Source organism: Syzygium oleosum, unplaced genomic scaffold (assembly GCF_021117445.2).
Source record: "Syzygium oleosum isolate NSW1041296 unplaced genomic scaffold, Sole_v2.1 Sole_v2.02, whole genome shotgun sequence".
In the NCBI taxonomy this organism is placed as follows: domain Eukaryota; kingdom Viridiplantae; phylum Streptophyta; class Magnoliopsida; order Myrtales; family Myrtaceae; genus Syzygium; species Syzygium oleosum.
In genome coordinates, this window is record NW_026607486.1 from 10,465,921 (window position 1) to 10,477,867 (window position 11,947).

An 11,947-nucleotide genomic window follows, 5' to 3' on the forward strand; every position below is an offset into this window, starting at 1 on the left:
AACAAGCTATCTCTCCAAAATAAATTGTTCAATCTACCATCCTGATCTACCTAAACAGCATAGAAAAACATTGTGTTTTGCATTTGCATGCAATGAAAATGGTTCAAAAGACTTTGACAATCTCCACCACTTATAATCCTGGATCTTTCCGTTTGCAAAAAGTTTTGACAACCACGTAGGATGAAACTCAAGTTTTTGCTTTCTCTAGCTTCGTTTGCTAAAAACTTATATGCCAAAGTCCCCCCAAAGCCTACCTTAATCATGTCAACCAAAACACCCTAGCACGTGTCAAATATCATTCTTCCACATCTAATCAATGCTTTTGATCTTCTGGTACAAATGCATGATTATGCTCAGAAACATAGTCCACGACTTCATAGACACCATTATCAACATTAAATTTGATATGAGCAAGACACCCACATCTAACTTCAAATCTCTCATATTTCTTTTCTTGATCAGATGAGCCGACCAAATGCCCTTCACAATTACACAAAAATGTCCGCCGGGTGATTTCACCTTTTCTATTTTTAACCGCATTACCCTTTCTCACTCCAAATCCTTTGCCGATTGCATAAGCCACATACTTATGATATGCTTCAAGTTCATTTGAGAAAACCATCCCTACTACAAACTCAAAATCATTTTCCATATCACGCATTACATGAACATGATGGGAAGTTTCATGCTACAACCAAATGAACAAAAAATAATTCAAGAAAAATAACATCTCATCCTTTACTTAAGAGAGCAAATTATGTTTTATGAGTAAAGAATTACCTCTGAATCAACCATTTGATATCTTTACAAGTGCAAAATAACTGAGGTGATGAGAGACTATAAAGTTCCCTCCTAATGAAATACAAAAACAAACATTTATAGAACACAATCAAACACAATCAGTATAATGTACAAGCACGGGATTTATTGAGGGACCCAATGTAATTACTAAACTCCATATCGTCATCAATAACGAACGGGAAATGAAAATTAACGTTATTGGGGTTTAATCTCTTACTTACTGCCAAATAGGAAAAATCATCTCAATGAGGTATCAAGGACTTATGTCTTTCCTTCATTGTAGCCACACCTACTTTTCCTTAGACAGTTTCATGTCTAATCTAATATCTCTTCTAGTCTGTTTCCAATCCAACAGAGTAGTCTCATCTCTGCCACAGTCATTTTTGCGTACATGTTGGTGTTTAATTACCCAACAACTTGTCCTTGAAGCATTCCTAGCCTTATTGCTGCGTTAAATAATTTTTATTTCATTTTGTAAGAGAATCATACCAAAAAAGCACAAAATGCTTTCCCCCATTCATTTAGTTGCAAAAGACATCTCTCCCATTCTCAAATTATGTCGCAGCTCATGATTGATCACAGAAGCGACACATGATGGATAAACATTAAATAAACCAAAACCAAATAATGTATAGGTCAATAAAGATCACAATTTAGGTGGGATACACCAGTTTTCTTTTTTTTTTGGGGGGGGGGAGGATAGCTTGCTGTCAATCCAGTAGGAGGCAAAGAATGTGCTAGATAGACTTAATATTGCAAAGGACTTACACCAATGTTCAAACCCTAAAAGCATGAATTATGAAATTGCCAAAAAAGTAAGACACGAGCTCGGCTTCACGTTAGGGAAAAAACAATTGGAATAAGTTCAAGTCCTACAAAACCCTAACCTGATTAATGGGGCTTCGGGAGGCAACACAGAGGGCAAGTCGGAGCCTGAGATCACCAATGGGGCTTCGGGAGGCAACGGTGGAGGCACGGTTCGTCACAGAGAGCCGAGTGAAGCCATTTCTTCGGACAGAGAGAGAGGGGCAGAGGACGAATCACCAATGGGGGGCTTCGAAGGCGATGGCGGAGGCAGCTGCGTGGTCGGGATATGAGCCATCGATGGGCTCCGGGAGGCGATAGCGGAGGCGGAGGCGTGGTTCACAAAAAGAGCTACGCTTCGCGGAGGAAAGAGAGGCAAAGGGCATATGGGTTTTCTCGGAAGGGGACGGTGGAGGCAACCGGCGGAGGCGCGGCGGGTTCACGACCAAAGGAGGCGAAGTCACAAAGGAAGGAAGAGCTATTAAGAGGTCGGGAGTGGGAGAAATTTTGAGCGAGAAGAGTGAGGGAGAGAGAGACCAGGTCAAAAGTGAAAACGCAATAGCATCAAGGGTTAACGAAGGCTAACGGAGATTGGGAAAGAGAAGGGAAAGAGTCAGATTTTTTATTAAATCTGACCTATGGGCCCACTGGCCATGTGTCTCGCGCTCAATGGTGTTATGCACAGCCTACATGGAGTATTCCACTCAGCCAATATTTTCTCCTTCTTGAGACTTTGTATAGACTCTAGGAACCTGCACTCTATCTAGTCTCCCCCACAAACTCTCACTCCCCAAAGCATACTCTCTCTCTCTCTAGTAGCTAGTACCCAGCAGCTGGCCCTCCCGATAAGCCTCCACATACCTCTATGCACTTCGAAATTCAAAACAAGTCACCTTCCACTTCTCTTTGTCTCTTTCTCTTCGCTCTCCAAGCCCACAAAGATGTCAAACACAGGTTTTGAGTTTCGGTGACGGGGGGTTGGGGACCGGTGATTATATCATTGGTGCTTGTCGCGACCTAAACTTTCTCTCAGGCTAATGGATTATTAGGACTAAGCCTAACTCGGGCCCTCCCAAGCCCTACCAATTCGCAACTTAGGGTTTAAGTTTTTAACATGCAAATGTTTTCATGCTTGGAGTCGCCACTAATCTATTTGTGGTAGGTCGATTAGAAACCTAAATAAAACATAGGGAGATATGTTTTATTCCTACGAACCAGAGTTCTAAGCTCGGGGACTTGATTACGCTAGATCTAGTCTAACGCCCTTTCGGTACCTTTTCTTTTTAAAAAATATTTATGCAGGCAGTCTGGATCCATTTCAACTTAGTCACTAGCATGTGAGGTGATCATGCGGGTGCGCAAACCACCAAAGTAACACCCAATAATCAAAACATTAAATAAATTGCAAGATTGGGAGAATTACTTACCTCGAAGCAACGTAAGCATCTGCATTGTTAGCTAGAAAATCACATCAACAATCCTAATATGATTTCTAATTAACAAGCAGCTCACTCAATATTTTTTAGGATTTTCATTTATTTAAATGAAAACTAACCTATATGTAATGACGTGCAAAAATTAACATGCGATTAATGCAACCTAACATGCAAACTATATGTCATGCGACGACGTGACCTAATTCTAATGACGGACAAATGATTTATTTTTGGTATTTTCAAATGAAATTCGGAATTAAAAGAAATGCCTAAATTAACATGCAATCTATTCTAAAAAAAAGATAATTTAATCTATCCTAAAGTGGCTTCTTTTTGGTATTTTTATGAAAATTCGAAATCAAGAATTACCCTAAAATGAACCGTCGAGATCAGGATAATATCTAAATTAAACTAGGAAATAAATTACTCTAATTCCTAATTTAAATTAAAAAGTTATCCTATCGACTTATTCAAAGAAAGTTATTCTAAACCTATCCTAAACATGCATCATTATCTTCTAATAAGATCAATTCAAATCCTAACTAATCTTTTTTTTTGGAATTTTCTTTTTAAAGGAAATAAATCAAATAGATAGATAATCACCACGATCAAAACCAGTCCACGCGATCCGCAAGATTTGTTTTATTATCTTTGAATTAGGGAAACGATATAAACCGGCGATCATATCCATGTGGTTATGGATATTGATGGAAGGCTATTCGTTTGAATTTGGGAACAAAATAAAATCCACTATCGTGTCCAAATATTTATGGACATGATAAAGATTTTCCGTGCCACCGAGTATCGTATCTCATGGTTGAGATCGGATAGTCATCCCGACACGTTGTTAAGTTAGGAATTTCCTAACTTAGTGTATTTGTTGGAATCTTGCGAATATGCCATGCATCATTCGAATATATCTACTAACTAACCAAAGACAACAAAATCACTCGAATTAGGAATTTAAATATTTGAAACGATATCGGATAAAGTTTCTTACCTAATTTACGGATAACTTCCAAATTCGAGCTTGATGCCGGATCGGGTTTGCGGATTTCTTTCCAAATTTGAATCGTCGGGATTGCGGATCGGGACGGTGACCAACGGTGGGTGATCGACGGCAGACGCAGCGGCGACAATGAGAGGCGGCGGTGATGCTGACCGAGCTTGCATGGGTCGACAATATCAACGACGAGAGGTCTTTGGACCTCGCGGAACAGCAGCAGCTCACCACAGGAAGGCAGCGACCGTCGACGATGGCAGCAACTTCGGAGGATGTCAGCGTCGTGGTGAGGCAGCAGCTGGTTTGGCTCCTCAGGAATCGAGTAATCCCAAAGAAAATTTTCTTTGGTCCTTTTACTTTGACCAACAACAAATTTTGATAACCGCTTGACTTTTGACTGAATCTGATTGCTCCTGTGACGATTTTCTTCAATTATTGAACTTTGATTCTCAAAGCCCAACAATCAAGTTCTTTACTTGTCGCTTGGAGGATAGCTTGATGGCAAAACCGGTCTGGTCGTGCAGGGACGTCGGGCTGAAGTCGTCACGGCAGGACAGCAAAATAAGCAGGTGGATCTGATTGAGAGCAACAGTAGGCGGCTTCGTGGGCAGCAGGGATTAGTAGCTTGGCGTCGTCATCAGTTGATCAGCGGAGGAAGCAGCACGGAGCAGGGGCAAACCTCCCGTGGCTACAGGTCTGGCCGCGAGGGAGGTGGTGGCGCGGCACGAGTACAAGGCGGCGCAATCGCAAGGTGGTGCGACGGTGAGGAGGGCTCGTGCGCGACGGACCCTCTCTCTCTCTTGCTCCTTGCTCTCACTCTCGGTCACGTGTATCTCTCTGAAAATTTTGCTATGGGAATTATGAGAGCTCCCCTTGATTATGACGCATAACGACATATTTATATCGCAACCCTAGGTTAATTGACCGGACTTCCTAGTCCTAATGGGCTTAGGCTTAGGCTTTTATCCTTTAATTTTTATTTAATTCCAAATGGGCTAAATTAATTCAGGCTGATTTAAGCCCAAATTAGACTTGTGAATTTTGGCCCCCAATCCCTTGAGTGAGCCGAGTGCTCGAGCTCGGTTTACACGATGAATTTTCAGCTTTCTCGCCACCGCCGGTCCGATGCGGAATGCAACTAACCTATATGAACTTAAACAATATGCTATGCAATTTTAATATTTTTGCTTAGGGGTTAAAATTTAATCTCTAATTTTCTATGCAATTAATCACTAAATGGTTAGTCAAAATTTAGGTGTCAACAGTTGCCCCTCTTTGAAGGTGAGCTCGCAGAGGTTGCATTCAAAGACTAAATGAAGCCTAAATTTTGGCCATGAAAATGCAATGAATGTTATTTTTGGTGGGAGTATGAGTCCCATTTTGAAATGCAATAAGAAATGATGCATGCTGACGTGAATAAAAAATATACCTGGAGTTACTCACCTAACTTGAGTGGTGAAGTAATTTGAGGCATTGCCATGATTCTTGAGATTGTTTGGCAAATGTTTGGACTCTATCCCAAAGGTATTGCCTGATGAACACTGATGAACTCCGGTGACCTGCAATTCAGTCAAGACACGCGAAGAAAGCTCGATGTATCCAGTTATCATCTGGGGTTCTCGAGAGAAAAATTTAGCAAAATGGAAAATGTTCCGACATTTACAAACTACCTATACATCGCCATAGGTATTCGTAAAGATTTGGCCGCTGCACCTAATTATCATCGTAGGTGCGACACGGGGGAACTTTTCGAGATCAGGAGGATATTCCGACCTTTACGAGATACCTATACATCGCCATAGGTATTCGTAAAGATTTGGCCGCTTCACCTATACCTTCCTCATAGGTGAGCCGCGGGGGAACATCTGGGATTAAGAGAACATTCCGACCTTTACGAGATACCTATACATCGCCATAGGCACCGGTAAAGATTTGGCCGCTACGCCTATACCTTTCCTCATAGGCGTGTCACGGGGGAATCTTCTGAGATTGGGAGAATATTCCGACCTTTACGAGATACCTATACATCGCCATAGGCACTTGTAAAGATTTGGCCGCTGCGCCTATACCTTTCCTCATAGGCGTGTCTCGGGGGAATCTTCTGAGATTGGGAGAATATTCCGACCTTTACGAGATACCTATACATCGCCATAGGCACTTGTAAAGATTTAGCCGCTGCGCCTATACCTTTCCTCATAGGCATGTTACGAGGGAACATCTTCTGAGATTGGGAGAATATTTCGACCTTTACGAGATACATATACATCGCCATAGGCACTTGTAAAGATTTGGCCGCTGCGTCTATACCTTTCCTCATAGGCATGTCACGGGGGAACATCTTTTGAGATTATGTAAAAAGTGTGCCTAACAAAATATCTAGTTATCATCTAAGATATTTGAAAGGACTTGATCGATAAATACCTGGATATCGTCGCGGGTACTTAACAATTGGCTGAACCAGGGGCTAGCCCGAATGTTCAGGGGTTCTTTGACAAAGTACTTGGATATCATCAGAGGTACCTGAAAAGACTTGATCAATAGATGCCTAGATATCGTTAGAGGCGTCTAGAGATGCAACAAAATGATCAAATATGGGACCTAACAATTGCTCAAACAGGTTAAGGATACCTGGATAGTCACAGACATCCAAGGAATAGAGATATACTTACCTGGTGAAATCTCCGACTCTTGAGGGCGTGTCTACTGCTGGACACGGTTTTAGGCAACATGTAATATGCATTCATGGACAATCAAGAACACATATACTCATGCACTATAAATTCAACTGGTTTTCATGCATGACGGTTTTGTCAAATCAGCATTACTAAATTTCACTGGGGAAAATCATGATAAGACAATCCGAACTCACAAGTAGATGTCTTGAAAATGTCAAATGAGGGACTTTCGGTCCGAAAGGGCTTTCACTCACTCTCATCGAAAAGTGGCTAATTTATGAAAATCACTCTATCTCACCATCATCATGTCGACAAGGGTCCGAGTATTCTCGTAAGCGGTACAACCTTACCAATCCGAGAGGTCTTTGCTAGGACCGTAACGTGGGCTTGGTCAATGGCTTAGCAAAAGGGGACTCTTTGAGTCAAGGCTATTGAAAGAAAATACTCCGCAATCGTCTCCGGGTTTACAAGTCAAGAACCCTGTAAAATGAGATAGAAATAGACTTGCTCGCACTTCTTCGAGCTAAGCTTATAAACATCTAAATCCTATATTAGTTCAAGTGCCCTAATCTGAAGAGACTTTACAAGGGACGTAACGTAGGCTAGGCTCATGAGTTGAGAAATGAATGGATCATTAGGCTCAAAATGTGTATAATTGGGGTGAGAGTTGGTGATCATCTCGGCATTATCACCAGTCCTCTTTTCCGCCAGGGATTGTCTTCTCGGTAGATGCTCCATTGGCCTCGAGTGCTTATCACTTGACTCCTTAAGACTGTGGATGACTTTGACACATCTTAACATTTTCTACTCCGAAGTTCTCTCCTTTTCCTTCATTTTTTTTCTCTTCTTCTTCTTTTCTTTTTTTTTTCATGGACATTGGCCTTACTTTTACTAGGCACACTGCTTTTTCATGCCCCCTAGTTTTTTTTTTTCATTTTTGACTTTTGACACACACTGTCTACAATGCATATATTGGCCAGCCACCCTTTGGCTTGTTTTGACCGAATGACTAACATTTGGACTTTCAGGGTCTTCGTCTTCTATTGGCGCTCTGGATATGCTGCGTGGACAGTGATGGCTTTTATCTTGCCCCAGTGTGGGGGATGATCACCAACTGGGTTTAAGAAACGAATTTGCAGGCTCAATTGGGCTTAGCAAAGGATAAAGTGTGTATAGGATAGAGAAAGGAATGCTCTTCATCATCCTAAGGTACTTGAACTTCGTGTGAATTCATCTGAAAAAGCAACACTCGAAGATTGATGCAAGTGAGAGCAAGACAATCTCTATTCATTTTTCACCTTATAATGCTGACTTACTTCCAGTTTGCCCCGATGTGGGGTGGTTCTTGACAGGGGTAATTTGAAAGAACTTCACCAAGTGTTTGGGCTCAAAGTGGCGAAATAATGGATAACCTGTATTGTTTAGGATAGAGAAATGAAATGCCTCTTGACGTTTTGGTTGTCGTACCTTTTGCGAGATAACCCTTTACCTTGCAGACATGGAATTTTTCCACTCAACTCACTGGGGATTAGTGCATGGGACTATATATAGGATAGGGCTTGCCTTTCGTCATCCCAATGTACCTCATTCAACACATTCAATTCATTCCACATGAATTATCAGATTGTCCAAATAGATTCCCCTTTTGAAGTCGATGATGCAGACCGACAAAATAACTATGCAGAATTTAAAGCCAATGCATACATCTTAACTTGAAATTGATTGAAACCATTTATTCATCAGTGAAATGTTTGCAATTCAGAATATAAAACCAAACACTTGAAAACTTTTGCTGCAAAATGTTAGATTTTATCAGGGGTAATACATCTTCACAGCATCAGAATTAATAGGAGTGGAGAACTCATGACCATCCATTTCTGCGAGAATCAGGACACCTCCGGGAAGCACCTTTTTAATCACATATGGACCAATGTAGTTTGGGGCAAATTTACCCCTAGGAACACGAAAGACTGGCAGTACCTTCCTTAGGACTAGATCATTTACATCGAAGTGTCTTTGACGCACTTTTTGGTTGAAAGAATTACCTACTCATGCGGCAACTGGGTCGGGCGTTTCGTCTCACTCTTAGGGTGATTTGCCCCTCTCTGCACTTTTCTGGGTTCTCCAGAATCACTCGGGTTAATAGTGATAGTTTGGTCTGATGTGAGGACTTTGGGCCTTTCATGCCGCTCTAGATCGCGTTGAATATCTGAGGAATCGTCGAGTTCGTCGGTGTCATTGGGATCAAGCTCGACTGCACATGATTCATCAGATTGGACCGTTTTCATACCCTCACGTGTCACAAGATTGCCCCTGAAACATAAAGTAGGGGGTTCAGAAGGACAAACAGGGCTAAACAGTGTACTTTTATTTCTTTTGATTTTTTTTGTGACTTTTTTTTCGAAATTCTTTTTAAAAAAGTTTTAACGCGAGGGAACATGAAGAAGCCCAGGCCTCAGAATTCTCCTTGGACTATATTTTTCTCTTATTGGTTGGATATCATCACCGGGCTGGTTTGATGTACCTCAACATGTCCTCAAAAATGAAAATAATTTGTAATTTCATTGATTATCACCAAATGAATTACATTTATTGAATGGAAATTGCAACGATGAGTCCTAGAAATGAAAAATCCTAAAAAGCAGCTCCCGAGACGGGGCAAGTCCTAGAAAGCAGTAAAAATTCCCGCGCAGAGGAGTATGCGGAAAAAGGTAAAGATGTTACTCTTGTGGGCTAGTGCCCATTCCATCCAACGGTCCTTCCTCAATAGTTCCAATAAAGAAATCATCGAACAGGGCAATGATTCCCTCCATTGCATCATCAAGATCTTCTGTCACTAGAGGTGTTGGATCATCCATACCTCCCCATCCGTCGCTCAGTTGCCCCAATGTGTCGATCACCTCTTTTTCTTGATCAGCTTTAGGTGTGCTCTCTACGATCTCTTCATCATCGGACGCATCTTCGAGCGGAGGCATGTCTTCAAGCAAAGGACCGAGCTTGTCATTCCCGGTGTTCAATGTAGCAAACTCCTCCTCCCAATTAATAACGACTTCGGAGATAGTGGAAACGATGCCAGTGTGGTCAGCATAAACGATCATCCCAGCTTCTACCATTCTTGAGATTCTTTCTCTCATGATAGCCAGGGGAAGGACCTCATTACTCGAGTAATAATCGGCTTTCACTAACTCACCGTAGACATCGGTGGTATTCACCTTGACATTCTTGATTTGACCAGCATCGTAACTAAATATGGCATTCACATTGCCCGCGTGATCAGGGAGCGGGTTGCTCTGAACATTCGGCTTAGCGGGTTGAAATGAGAAAGCCTTCGTGTCCAGGAGGTTCTGGATTCGGTGCTTGAGGGTAAAACATTTGTCGGTTGAGTGCCCCACCTCGCCCATATGATAATCGCATTTCTTAGCCGGATCGTAGTTATAGAACTGCTCAGGATTGGGCCGCTTTGGCTCAGTGGTAAGCAAACCTTTCTTCCGGAGGACCGCCAGTACTTGAGATAACGACCCGGGAAGGGGGGTCAATTGCCTCTTGTTGTTTTTCTTCTGAAAGGGTTGACGACCCGTGCTTTGTTGTCGAGCTTCTGCTACTTGGATTGCTGGGACATGGTTAGCATTCCGCCGGCCCGGTTGGGTATAAGTCACATTCACTTCAGCTGCCGGCTCTTTCTCCTTTCTTGCACCAAATCTTTTGGTCGAGGAAGACGGCTCCACAAACCACCCATCTTTCAGCCCTATCTCAATCTGTTCGCCTATAGGGATGAGTTGATTGAAGTTGTCAGCCGGAGTGGCTACCATCCGATTACGGTATTCGAACGGTAGAGTTTTAATAAACATCCTCTTCAATTCACTATCTATGGGTTCTGGGATAATCTATGCGGCTATGTTTCTCCATCTGATTGCATAATCCTTGAATGACTCATTCTTCTTCATCTGAGCACGCTCGAGGTCATCACGGGTGGGAATGATGTCCGTTATGAACCTGTACTGCTTTAGGAATGCTTCGCTAACTTCCTTCCAGGTTTTGAAGCCATTTATCTTCTTCATGAGATACCAGTTCAAGACAGGACCCGTCAGACTTGCCTGAAATGCATGAATCATCAGGAGTTCATTATCAACGTACGGTGTCATTTGTACGTGATATAGCTGCAGGTGGGCTTTTGGGCAGGAGGTGCCATTGTACTTGTCAAAGTCTGGCATCTTGAACTTCTTCGGGATTTTGATCTGTGAGTACAGAGACAAGTCAATTGAGGGTGAATCATGTGAGCCTTCCAGCTGCTTCACTCTCTCTTCAAGTTTGTTAACCCGTTCATCAGGTTTGTCCTTGTTGACGATAATCTGGACGGGGTCATCTACTAAATCGGGAAGGTCGTCATCTGCCTCACTATCGACATTTTTTTCACCTTTATGCTTTAGGGCTGATGCCTCAGGGGATGCGGGAATGGGAGTCAGCCGAAGGGTTTTGATCTCAGCGGACATCTGTTGCATTGCGACGAGGAGTTGCTTCATTTGGTCCTCAATGCCAACGACACGATCTCGTAAGCCAGTTTGATCTGCCATTCTAGTTCTCGACCGCGTACGAATAGGCGATCGTGATCGGTCCGTAATTACCTAATTCACGGATAAAACAGGCATATATAAGTGTCAAGAAGAATCACATGCCGATCCATGACATTGGTATGAATGATTTAATTAAAAATAACCTTTTTATTGAAAATTTTTTTTTGTGTTTTTACAATGACAATGACTTAAAATCTCTTAAAAAAAACTCAATTCCTAAACAAGACTAAAGACTAGAACTGAAAAGAGAATAAAAATTCAAGCTATTCTATTTGACTTGATCCATAGACATATGGGCGGCGACTTCCTTCTTCAATTGCTCATAAGCTCGAGCTATCTTGGATGCTTTCTCTTGAGCTTCTTCGGCCTTCCTTTTGAGACGGTTGTTCTCTGAGCGAGTGGCGGGCTTGAGAGGCACCTTGGGTATCTTCGGGAGTAGTTCTTGTGGGACTTTGTGCTGTCGAATATACTCAATCGTCGCGAAGTAGGACTTCTGTTCCCCCTTGAGCTCCTTTTGGGGTCGGGCTATCCTTAGGAGGCGACACTTCTTCCACATCTTCTTAAGCTGAGCTACGGTCCCTTCGTGGTTTTCATCGCCATTGGTGAAGTCGACTTGGAGGAGTTCTGGTTGTAGTGCTGGAGGGATTCCTTGGAGAA

The 11,947-nt window shown here is 42.3% G+C and overlaps 1 pseudogene; it reads right to left on the bottom strand.

Annotated features, from left to right (window-relative positions):
- Positions 1 to 50: 50 nt before the first annotated feature.
- On the bottom strand, positions 51 to 795 carry LOC130137147 (protein FAR1-RELATED SEQUENCE 5-like; annotated as a pseudogene).
- Positions 796 to 11,947: the final 11,152 nt, after the last annotated feature.